Source organism: Lepisosteus oculatus, unplaced genomic scaffold, assembly GCF_040954835.1.
Source record: "Lepisosteus oculatus isolate fLepOcu1 unplaced genomic scaffold, fLepOcu1.hap2 HAP2_SCAFFOLD_52, whole genome shotgun sequence".
NCBI classification, from domain to species: domain Eukaryota; kingdom Metazoa; phylum Chordata; class Actinopteri; order Semionotiformes; family Lepisosteidae; genus Lepisosteus; species Lepisosteus oculatus.
This window is the reverse complement of record NW_027168064.1, coordinates 1,060,907-1,073,684: the sequence shown is the minus strand read 5'-3', so window position 1 is coordinate 1,073,684 and position 12,778 is coordinate 1,060,907. Positions and strand designations below refer to the sequence as shown.

Genomic DNA, 12,778 nt, shown 5'->3' with positions numbered 1-12,778 from the left:
CCTTTTTTCTTTGAATTCAAAATCAATCGGAATTTCAGCACGACACATCAACACTTTTTCTGTTTTAAGGAGATGATATTTTAAACCTGATAAAAATAGTAGGAAACACAAGTTTCTTGCTGTGAAAATTTAGATGGGGAAGTGTACTACTGGTAGCAGTGTAGAGCTCTCTGTGGTGGAGTGTAAGCGCATGTTCTATGGGCCAGTGGCGTAATGGATAACGCGTCTGACTTCGCATCAGAAGATTGTAGGTTCGAGTCCTTCCTGGCTCGTGAGGCTTTTAAACCTCTCAGGTTCCTCGGTAACAGGTTGCCGTCATGTATATGAACTATAGAAAAGCATTTGCCACAACCCGTAAATTAGCACGCAAGTGCGGGCTAGTTAACACAGAACTGTATGGAGATCATCTCCAGCTCCGAGCTCAATTGCAATGAAAAAACATGCAGAACAGAACTGGAGAGCAGCTGAATTTGTGCTCAGTAGGGTGGGGAGGACTCAGCATTGCTATTGTTCTAATTGGCATGAACTGCAGGGGATCTGAATCAGAACATGTCAGTTAGTTCGATCATTGCGTCAATATGTAGGCCACGTTAATATAGAATTATTACTTTGTCTGTCTCGTCTTTGTATATAGCTGAATGTCCCTGACAATTTCATGTTAGTTTTTAAGAACGACATTGGTTCTAATATATACATATATAGCATATAAGGAACACGTAAAAGTTTAGTCCATGCTGAAAAGATAAGAAAACCGCCACAACGTTTCATCTTGGAATAAATCTTTACTTGTTGTTTTGCAGCCTACCCATTCTGATCTAACTCCTCCCTTGAAATTCCCTAACAGATAAGGGTACGTACCGGCTCATGCGATGCTCAGTTGCAATTTGTCCCAAAACAAACAAGAACAGCAGCTGAGGTTTTGAGTTTGAACATGCACTGTATTAAAGCAGCTTTTATTTCCATTGATAAATGCTAGATATTCCTACAGAGATTCTCCAGGTGAGTAAGCGATTCCTGTTTCTGTTTGTATTTCTGTTTCATATATATATACAGTATATATATATATGTTACATGTGTCTCTGCAATAGTATAAATGTGTTATACACTATCAGGGGCTGCTTTTTTGTGCACCTCATCTACAACAAGGGTTTTTTTTTCATTTATGTTTGTGGACCTTCACCATTTGAGGAAGTGAGTTAGATAAGAAAGTTACAGGTATGGTGAGCAATGACTGACAAAGGCACGTACTGCGTATTCCTTACAGAAGAGTAAGCAATTTGTTCTAAAAAACACTGGCTAAAGTCCAACATCGTTAGCAATCTTATTACTTAAATAGAATTAACATCAATAAACTGTAAGGTGCTGGTACATGCGAGTAGATTTGATCTTCTATTAAACAAAAATGCAATTACAGCTCTAAAAAGGTCAACCTAGACTTCTGTAACAGATCTGTTCAGGTCATCGCTGTTCCTCTGACCTTGTGAGTCTTTGGAATTTTAAAAGTGTATTTTGCTTGCCTTTCATGTGGTCTGTGTACAAGTCACTGTGGCGTATGCGGTCCTACACAGCCTTGCTATAGACGTGACGAGCCTCCGCTATGTTGCAATGGAGAACAGGTTCAGTATGGAGCTGCCGAGAAAATTCAGCTGGAAAGCTCGTTGCAGAAAAGCATCGTTATCTGCGTCCAGCTGCAAAGCGTCACTCGTGGGTGCTGAACAATCGATTTCCAAGGCAGTGGGTCTAGGCGATTTAGAGTGTTAAAGGTCCCAGCGAAAACAAAACAGCGCTGGTCCTTTTTCATGCACGCACGAGAGCAAATGCAAAGGACACCGTAGTCGGCAGGATTTGAACCTGCGCAGGGAGACCCAAACAGATTTCAAGTTTGTTGCCTTAACCACTCGGCCACGATTACAGTAAATACGCCAGCTGTTGGCTTCTTGCTACAATCGAACAGGGAGTGCGAGGCGGCGGCAACTTTTTTCAAGTTCGCTCTCCGTTTAAGAAACCTTTTACGCCATACGTGTAAGCAGACACACACCTCAGAGTACTTAAGGGTGGCTTCAAGTTGGAATGATAAAGTCTCCCCGTTCGGACATGAAAATAGAACTTTCTTAGACAGAAAAAAATCAACAACGGAGACATGTGGACGACGATTTCAGTCACTGCACTTTGAATAGCATTTTTACTCGAGTTACAGGAGATGCACGAATGGCCCTTGACCTACGCTCTTACGAATGCCTTGGAACATTGAAAGAGAACAGCCCTCAAGTCCTGCGGTTTATTATAATGCTGTTGCGTGTCGAGGCAGTATTTGACTCCGTCCTACCGTTGAGACACGGGGCGTACTGTAAATGAACTGCACCTGACAGCTTTAGAAAAACACCTGGGCTCAGTACGGTGCTGAGAGCTCAGCGTTGCTGTTCTAATTAGCACGCACTGCATCGGCTATGACCCGAACTTTTCAATTATCCCGAAGGACGGCGCCTGTTTGTGCAGCAGAGTGTTGCCATCAGGAGGCTGGGGCGTAAGAGAGCCACACAGCCCGCAGGGTGAGCGCTCCCTACTGGTCCCAGTCACACCTCTTGCAGGAGCAGCAGCAACCGGAGCTTTTCCGGGGTGGAATCTCCCATCCGGGTGCCGGCCAGGCTCACACCTGCTGGGCTGCCCCGGGGGTGAGCCCAGTCGAGAGTCGCAGGGCCAGATCTAGTCACCGGGGAGAAACGATACAAGTGAAGGATTGCTCGGCTCTCGGCACTTGAAAAGACCGACAAATGTCTCGATCCCGCCGGAGCTGAATGTACCCGCATGTGTGGTGTCGTCTTCTTCCCCCGCCCCGCTGTGTTTGCTGTATTGTCTCTGAAGGCGGCCCCCCCGAGACGAGACGGGCTGTTCCTGTGCCCCAATTAACACTTTACAGGTGCCATTCCCCGGCATTGTGGCCATTGTCGGTGCTCACACGCGATAAGATAAGGCGGAGGAGAGCGGGGCATGCCCAGCGGCAGACATTCAAGGAGGGGGCAGTGCGAGGTGAGGTGAGGTGCGACACGCCGGAGCCCCGACGCAGCTAATGCGGAGCACTTGTTGGACTGGCATCGAAAGGACGTGTGCGCACGGAGCGAGCCTTCCCTGCGGCGGAGCGCGGGAACTTTCTCCCCCCCTCCCGCTGCAGGAGTTGTGTGCACTGCAGCGGTGCCGAGAGAAAAGCACAGAAGGCAGCAGGCTCTGGAGAGCAGGTAAGAGACGGAGCCTTGTGGGCAGGCGAGCAGGCCCGTTTTTTGGAAATTGCTGAAAAGGTTTGTTCGGTGTGTGGCAGGCGCACGTCGCGAGCTTGCGTGGCGATCTGCCGGTCTGGAGTTATGCAAATGAGGCCGAATTGCATCCCGGGACATGCTGCGAATGCGCAACGGCGACTGCAGATGTGTAGGAAACGGCGCGCTCGTTTTCTCGTTTTGCCCACACTTTTGAGTGTTAGTGTGGCGTGTGAGTGTGTGAAAGAGTGGGCCCAGCAGGAGGCGGTGGCGTGCGGGGCGAGGAGGTGGCCTAGACTGCGCGATTTGTGCTGTGGGTGCGGGCCGCTTGCAGGGGCCTGTTTAACTCATACTTACCTGGCAGGGGAGATACCTTGATCAGCCTGTAGGTGGAGTAGTTGGATTGTTTTTCTTTTGTTGGAAGCAGTGTTTTTGGAAGCGGTTTTTGAAATGGCAACCTTTGGATCCCGTAAGAATGCTGTACGTTTTGAGCTCTTGGATGACCTCTTCATGGATCGTATGCAGTTCAGCAGAAAAGTGTTACAGAAGGAACTTGGCTTTGAACCTCGGCACTTGGATTTCATCTTCGCTCTCCCAGGTCAGAAAGCATTTGAGGTTGTATTTGCTACTTATCCTCTGTTTGAACAATGCGTGGATGTGTTTGAGGCAAAAAGAGGCAAAGTTCCTGCACTTGAGAAGATCAACTTGCAGCCTCTGACACAGAGAGAGAGGAAAACGGTGCATGTTGTTATGTTCTCGGAACTGGCAAAGACGGAGGACATTCACACCTGGCTTAACCAGTACTGCACCGTCCACCATGGAACTGAGGTTAGAGATGTTGATGGTATAAAAACAGGAGCAAGGAAATTCGAGGTTCGCTTGCTACCGGACAGCGTAAATGGAGGCTTAAGGCACCTGCCCTCTACAATCCGGCTGGGCGCCTGCAATGGCTATGTGTTTTATGTGGGACAACCAAAGGTGTGTCGGCGCTGTGGTGCTGTGGGACACCTGGCATCGTCCTGCACTGTGAAATGCTGCAAGACCTGTGGCAAACAGGGACATTTAGCCTCTGACTGTTCAATGCTGCCAAAGTGCAATTTATGTGGCTCGGAAGGACACGTTTTTAAGAACTGCCCTCACGCCTACGCCAATAAACTCAAAATGAGAAAGGATGAGGCAGTGCTTGTTTCAGCCAAACCGGCCCGAAAATCCAAAGCAAACAACAAGTCAAACAAAGAACCCTTGTTGGACAAAGACTCTCAGCCTCCAGCCAGGATCAGTCCTGCTGTGGCTCCGGGGCTGGTGGAAGAGAAATCCACTACGCCCCCACAACCGCAGACTGCACCAGACAAGCACGAGGGTTTGAAAACCCCCGAGAACAGCGAGGACCCCTCCCCCACTCCTGCTCCTCAGAACGAGGGCCAGTGTGGGGCTCCCCGGTGGAGCGGGTCCAGCGAGGATACCCAGGATTCAGCGGAGCTGCTTTTCTCAGACTCTGCAAGTGCTACAGATGCCCTCCTCTCCTCCATCCAGTCCATCACGGAGGATCTGCAGCAGCTGGTGGGTGAGGGGGAAGAGGAGACTGGTGCATCGGCTGCACCCCTTTCCCCTCAGTGCTCCCAGGAGCTGGACTTGAGGAAAAGAAAAAATGACTCTGTTTTCTCCCCGAGCGAGGAGGAAGGAGAGCATGGCGATGGGGACAGCTGGAACCTCTCCACCCCTCCCTCTACCCCCTTCCTTGAAATGGACTCTGTGAACGCTTTTACTGCTGCCACCCTGATGAAGGCTCATTCAGAGGATGGCTGGCAGGAAATTGGTAAGAAGAAAAAGAAAAAGAAAAAGGTAACAGGTGAGACCGAAGAGAAATGTGTTTTGTAAAGACTGGTTCCACTTTCTTATGTAATATGGCTCTTAACATAATTTCTCTTAACACAAGAGGTATCAATGACAGAGTTAAATGCCAGTCTGTCTTTGATTACCTCCAGCAGAGAGAGGGAGATGTGTTGATGTTGCAGGAGTGTGCTTTAGCCTATCAAGAGAGGTATAAAAGTTTTGAAGATAGGTGGGATAAAGGGCCTTCTGTTTGGTCAGGGGACAATAACAACAGAGCCTCTGGCGTGGCCATTCTTTTCAAAGGATGGGCATTCAAATTGAAAAGTATTCAGAGGGTCATAGATGGCAGGTTGCTGTGTGTGGATGTGGAATGGGGGACCGTTAACCTGCGGCTAATCAATGTGTATTGCCCTACTGACGTAGGAGGAAGGGTGGAGCTACTCAAGGCACTCTCCCCCCTATTGTTATGCAGCACAGACGTGATAGTGGGAGGGGATTTTAATTGTATCTTAGAGCACACAGACAGGCAGTCTAGCTCGCCGATAAAATTGGATTCCAGCTCACTGGCCCTGCAAAACTTAGTTCAAGACTTTAAACTCTCAGACACATATAGATGTATATATCCCACAACAGCAGGATATACATGGTCAGGGAGGAATAGCAGCTCCAGAATTGACTATTGCTTTGTCTCAGAGAGAGTGAAAGTTGTTGGGGTCACTCTTCAGCCTGTCTTCTTCTCAGATCATCAGGCTTTAGGGTGTAGAGTGGAACTCCAGGGCGGGACTGTCTTTGGCCCAGGCCTCTGGAAACTCAACACAAAGCTGCTAGAGAACGAGGGGGTAGTTTCCCGCTACAAGGAGAAACTATCACAGTGGCTGTTCTTGCAGTGTCTGTACGGGTCAGTAGGAGAGTGGTGGGAGGAGGTGAAGGTGAGGACAAAGGCCTTTTTCATGGCTGAGGGAAGGAAGGCTGCTGCCAGACGGAGAGGGGTGCTAGCCAGGAAACAGAGGCAGCTGCAGCGTCTCTACACGATGCTGCACAGTGGCTTCGATGTGCTCGAGGATATCGCCCTTTTAAAAAAGGACATCCGGAGCATAGCCGAAGAAAGTAGTCGAGGAGTGCTGTTAAGAAGCAGAGTGCAGTTCTTGGAAGAAAATGAGAAGTGTACTCGCTTCTTTTTCAGGAAAGTGGTAGGCTCCAAGACTGTCATGGAAAGTGTAGTTGATGAGGAGGGACGAGAGAGAACAGAGCCGAGTGCTATCCTCTCCTGCACCGAGGCCTTCTACTCAAGACTGTACAGCTCTACAGAGGTAAAGGATGAAGATATTCATTTTTTTACCTCAAAGCTAGAAAACATTTTGAGTGAAGAAGATAGGGAAGTACTTGAGAGGGATTTGACAGTAGAAGAGCTGAGACAGGCTATGGAGAGCTTACAGAAGGGGAAAACTCCGGGTGCTGACGGGCTCCCTAAAGAATTTTATTGCACCTTTTGGGATCTGCTTCAGGATCCGCTACTGCTCCTATTCGAGGAAAGCTACAAGACAGAATTGCTGCCTGACTCCTTAAGAGAAGGCACTATCTCTCTCTTGTTTAAGAAAGGAGCAAAAAATGACATAAAGAACTGGAGACCCCTCAGCCTGTTAGGCGTGGACACTAAGATCCTGTCCAAAGCCCTTTTCCTGCGCCTACAAAATGTAGTGGCCTCACTGGTAGGGAAAGAACAGACTTGTGGGATAGCAGGACGCCTGATGAGCGACAACCTGGCCTTGTTGAGGGATGTCTGTCTGTACTCTGAGGATCGCTCCCTCCCTCTGTGCATTTTAGGTGTAGACCTAGAAAAGGCCTTTGACCGCCTAAACCGGCAGTACTTAACATCGGTACTTGAGCACATGAAGTTTGGCCCCATCATGAGAAAGTGGATTAACCTGCTGTACACAGGTAGCAACAGCAGAGTCATGGTTAATGGCAATAGATCACGCACCTTTGAAGTCTGTTCAGGGGTGAGGCAGGGCTGCCCATTATCCCCCTTGTTATTCGTTTTGGCTATGGAGCCCTTAGCCTGTGCCTTGCGCCAGGATCAGGCCATTAATGGGATACCAGTGCCTGGAAGTGGGGGAGGAGAGGTAAAGACATCTCTATACATGGATGACGTCACCCTGCTCCTCTCTGACAATGCCTCAATTAGCAGAGCTCTGCAGTGCTGTGATCGGTTCTCTTTGGCTTCCTCCGCAAAAATTAACACATCTAAGAGTGAGATTTTTTATCAGAACTGGAGGGAGCCAAAAGAAGGACATGATCTCAGGCTGCAAGAGAAGAGAATTAAGGTCCTGGGGGTGTATTTTGGAGAAGAGATGGGAACAGTAAATTGGCTGAACAAATTGCCAATCTTAAACAAAAAACTGATGCAATGGAAGGACCGAGACCTCACCATGACAGGGAAGGTGCTGGTCATCAAAGCCGAGCTCTTGCCTGTCTTGAATTTTCTGGCTTCTACCTTCCCAATCCCACACCGTGTTGCGGCGGTGCTGAGGAGATTGATGTTTCAATTTCTATGGGGTGGGAAGCAGGAAAGACTCAGAAGGGAAATAATGTACAGGCCGCTACCCTCAGGGGGGAAGTCTGTCCCAGATATTGCTACGAAGCTGCTGTGCATTTTCCTGGCCTCTGTGCTGAGAGGCTTTGCAACAGCACCTGCAGCGCGTACCTGGACTTATTTCTCCAGGCTCTGGGTAGGTAGGGAGGTGTTCAGAGTGTGGGGTGTCAGACCCAAGCTGGACGTCCCACTCTCTGACACATGCCCTGCAATTTATGGGACAGTTAAAAGTTTTCTAAGATCTCACCCAATTGGCCATATTCCCCTCCGAGATGTCAGCGTCCAAAAACTGGAAGATTTCGTAGCACCCCAGAACAATAGGCAGACCCCTGTGGGCATTTTAACATCAGCCCAAACAAGGAAGGTGTGGAAACACACATCCTCTAAATTTCTGTGCAACATTCACAGAGATTTAGCCTGGAGTGTCGTCCACCAGTGCTTACCGGTACGAACTTTCTTGTACCGTAGGGGCCTCACCCCCAGCCCTCGCTGCGTTAGGGTGGGCTGCGGCGAGGAGGAGACTGTGACCCATCTCCTGTGGTCCTGCTTTTTTGCTAAGGCCTTCTGGGCCCAGTTTGAAGATTGGTTGCAGGCTCTCTCGCCCCAATTTACCCTGACCGCTGCTTTCGTTAGATACGGCATCTCTCCTGTCAAGCTTCCTCCTGACGTGTTTGACAGGATCTGGGCCGTGGTGAACAGTGGGAAAGACGCCCTGTGGAGAGTGAGGAACATGGGGCTGTTCAAAGGCATCGAGGTCCCAGTCAAGGCAGCAGGTAGCCTGGCCCTGTTCATCACCCGAGAGAACTATTACCTCAGAGATCTGTGGAGAGAAGGGAGGGAGGAAGCAGAAAATCTGTGGGAAATAGAGAGCATAGGTCAACATCTCAAGAAACTGTGAAAAACATTATCATGTTTAAATAAAGAATGTGATTTGCACCAGAAAAAAAGAAAATTGTTGCCATGTAACTGTTACCGTGTCAAAATGTAATGAGATGTGATCATATATACTGTTTTAAGTATGTATATTAATGTAAAGCTTTCTGATTTGTGATTTCCTGTATTTTTTTGTGAAAAGAAAATAAAGTTCTTAAAAATCGAAAAAATCGGTTCACCCAGGGCGAGGCTTGGCCATTGCACTCCGGCTGTGCTGACCCCTGCGAATTCCCCAAATGTGGGAATCTCGACTGCATAATTTCTGGTAGTGGGGGACTGCGTTCGCGCTCTCCCCTGATGTGCTTGGTCCAAAATCAGATATGGGAGGGTTAGGACACCACGAGCTGCGTGGCTGCGGAAGGATCCCGGTTCGACAGGAGTGGACGCCGCTGCTGGTTCTCGCTGGCTTTTAGTTAGGGGTCCGGAGAAGCATCTCAAGCTAGTTCCACTACTCTTTCTGGACGTTCATTCCCTTTTCAAAGTCAGTCGTTTTGCTGTAGTCTGCGTTCTTTAGGCTGATTATCGAGGTTAGCCTTTATTTGGTCATGGGGGGCCTCGGTACTGTATGCTGAGTCTAAAGACAGTTTCACCCGTTTTCTGATTGCTCGGTTCTGTACCAGTGCAGACATGTCAAACAGTGAATGGCTGTACCTCTATTGTATCCGTGCTCAATGAATGAAATCGGTAACAAATGAATATATGTCTAGTTATACGAAAAACGAGTGGTTTATCGACTCATCTTCATTTGCAGATTTAGAGGATAGCAGGGGGCACATAGCATACCTCATAGCAGGGGGCACATAGCCGCAATGTATTATCAATGTTAAATTTCAACCATAATATCGACAACATTAATAAACGCATACATTGAGAAAATATTCAACCCAGCATATTTTCCGGTTATATACCACAATGCATTGCTAGTATTCGTTGGTCACGTTTTTCAAACGTAGAAGTATATCCGCAAATATCTCAGCAATCCTCTTTTGACGAGCAAGTATGAACAATAATAATACTATCTGAATACATACAGATCTTTCTTAATATTATTTTGATTAAAATAGTACGTGAATAAGCAAAAAATGGCACATAAAAATAGTGTGAATGGGGAAGATGACACAAAATCGTTTTGCCGTTTCTCTTTTCTTATTCTATGTTGTACTTTCAAACTTTGGGTACTCTTTAATTAGGACAGACTTTATTGCTCAACTGCTATGATGCAAGCCAAATTTTATACATTTATTTCAGCTTTGAGCTCAGTAAACCATTCATTTTTTAGATTATACTAAAGAAGATATTAATCATCATTTATTTGGGAAGTAATATTATATAATTTTCTCCTAGCTGCGGTGCTGAAGTCCCACCCTACATCAACAGAAAAAGAAATAAAGGAGCACGCCATGTGTTACTTGAAGAATGCATATGCAAGGCAGGGGGCCAGGAGATCTGGACACTGAAAATAATAGGTTTTTGGTTCTAACTGTTAGGACAATTAGACAGGGTTTGCAAATAGTGGACAAAAATCGTCTTAACTTCCATTGTAATATTTTTTTTTCTTGGAAATATAGAAGTTGTACATTTTAAAATGTATATTTGAATCAAAATGTGGTTTTGAGTTAGTGTGTTAATGTAATTAGTTTGTGTTTGTCGTTACTATACTGTATATTGCCATGTTACCAGAATTTGAAGCTGAAGTTTAAGACTAGTTGTGTTTTTTATGATTATTGCCCATATGTTGATTGTTGATTGATTGTATACAATGTATAATTTGAAATACATATGTTTCAGGTGTGAATGTGTATTTTCAGAATAAATTTCTAAACCTAATCATTGGCTTGATTTACTAGTTTCTACACCTGTAAAACCTATCTTTGATGTATAATAGACCTCTACCCATATACGTATAATAGTCCTCTAAAGTTATCTGTAACACCTACCATATATGTATAATAGTCCTCTGAATTTATCCGTATAATAGAACTCCAACCATTTACGTATAATGAACATCTAATCATAGACGTATAATTGACGTATAACAGTAGACGTATATTAGAATTTCATTCTAGATGAATTGCAGACCACATTTAGATGTCTAAGGTATGCGTTTAATAGACGTATATTATACGGCTTTTGCCCACTGGGAAGCTCGTTTCTTTCTACCATTATGTCACTATGACAAAATCTGTCTTTAAACACCTTGCTCAGTCTCTGACGAGACTGTCAAAAATTGATTTCGCCGATTGTATTGCAAACCGGCGGAAGCGGGGTATTGGGAGAAGTTTTCAACTAGCAAAAATCGCGCCTCGGCTAAACCTCACAGGCTATGATACTGCCAATGCGCAAAGCTGACGGTTGCCAGGCAACCGCGGGGATCCTATGGAAATCGTTATCGATCGTCTCATGGCATGTCGTTGCTATAATGCTTCATATTTGTCGTCTTCTTCTTCTTCTAGCTTGAGGTTTTGAAGAATTTCATGACAGACAAGGGCTCCGTCAGGAACAAAGGGCGTTGTGAGAAAACCGTTGCTTATTTTCAGCAGCAGAAATACAACCCTTTAAATACAAGATGACAGAACAATGACGAAGGGCATGCCAGGAGGAACTCATGCACTGCAGAGGAAAGGGGGCGGGCACGTACAGTTCACATTCAAGCCACAAGTACTCTTCTCGGATGTTGCATAAACAAATCCTAACGTCCTGAAAGCATTGCAGCATGTTTGTGTCCCACTTCCCATGGCTGCAGGACTGACACGAACGGACAAACACTATCTGTGGCGTTTAGCGTGACATAGTCTTGCAGGCATCGTGCTGTCTTACTGCAATACTATACCGCTGGAGGAAACAGCACGGGTTCGATGAGCCTTGGAATGTGACTAGGAAAGAGATGCCTTTTGAACGAGGTAAAGCACTGCACAACGGAATTGAGGGATAATCTTACAGGGGATTCTGAGCGGTGTCTAAATAAATAAATTCTTCAGCTTCCGGGGATGGCATTTTGCAGCTGGAAGCAGATGTCGATGCTTTTTGAACAGAGCACCAAAAAAGCGTCTTTTTTGAAGGTACTGGCATTGGGCATTGGTGGTTCAGTGGTAGAATTCTCGCCCGCTATGCGGGAGGCTGGGGTTCGATTCCCGGCCAATGCAGTGGCTATTGCAGCGAGCGGCTCCATCACTTGCATCCCCTTGCAACTTGCAACTGAAAACCCACTGAAGCTAAGCAGGTGTTAGCCAGGTCAGTACCTGGATGAGGGTGAGCTACAGGGAAAAACAAAGCTTCCAGCTGGAAGCGGTGTTAATGGTGCCAGTGGGGGGGTGCTCACCCTGAGGTCTGTGCGGGTCCCAATGTCCCAATATAGTGACGGAGAAGCTGTGTTGTAAAAGGGTGCTGTCTTTTGGATGAGATGTAAAACCGAGGTCACAGCGCACTGTGGTCATTAAAAATGACCACCAAAACCTTTGACAAAAGCTCTTGGTAATTGATGGTCTTCAATAATGCTTCTCCTTTAGGTACATTTTAAATCAGCTGAAAAATGCTGTGAAATGGGGGGGCACTTCAGGCCAGTGTAGGATTTGGGTTACAAGAACCATGAAACTGCACGAGAAAGCCCGTACACTGAATTACACGGCTTTCTATTCAAAGGAGGACAAAAGAAATTCCCTGAGTTCGATTTTTTGCAGCACAGAGAGGGCCACTGTTGTGAGGCCGGTTAGCTCAGTTGGTTAGATCGTGGTGCTAATAACGCCACGGTCGTGGGTTTGAGCCTCGTACGGGCCAGGTCCTTTCCTCCTCTTTTACCAAAGCTGTTAGGTTCCTTTCCGTGGTGAGATGAGTTGTCGTGCAACGCTGCCACATAGTGCCGACAGACAAGAGTTATCTGCCGGTCCGGCACAGTCTGCCATGCTTTTGTCATTTACTGTAAAGTGGTGTTGAACTGGGTATCGAACTGGAGCCTCACCATTTGCATATGTGAGGCTCCAGTTATACATCGAGTGTCACATTAAATGACAAAAATGAAGAGAGTTAAAGCAGCTGGAGAGGTTTTCTTACAACTTTTGAGCCGACACAGTTTTGGAAAATGTTTCCTTCACGCTGCACTGTACAACATAGGCAGCCAAGACTCTCCAAAAAAAAACAGAATGGACAGATAGGAGAAAATTCCCACTCGTCCTGA

At 46.6% G+C, this 12,778-nt stretch overlaps 2 non-coding genes and 1 pseudogene across 2 annotated transcripts; 2 read left to right on the top strand and 1 right to left on the bottom strand.

The window, feature by feature from the left end:
- Nucleotides 1-199: 199 nt before the first annotated feature.
- trnar-ucg (transfer RNA arginine (anticodon UCG)) lies at nucleotides 200-272 on the top strand. Its single transcript has one exon. It is a non-coding gene; the product is annotated as a tRNA-Arg (tRNA).
- Nucleotides 273-8,731: 8,459 nt separating this feature from the next.
- Nucleotides 8,732-8,904, top strand: LOC138230827 (U1 spliceosomal RNA; annotated as a pseudogene).
- Nucleotides 8,905-10,812: 1,908 nt separating this feature from the next.
- On the bottom strand, nucleotides 10,813-10,954 carry LOC138230882 (U4 spliceosomal RNA). Its single transcript, XR_011186476.1, has one exon. It is a non-coding gene; the product is annotated as a U4 spliceosomal RNA (small nuclear RNA).
- Nucleotides 10,955-12,778: the final 1,824 nt, after the last annotated feature.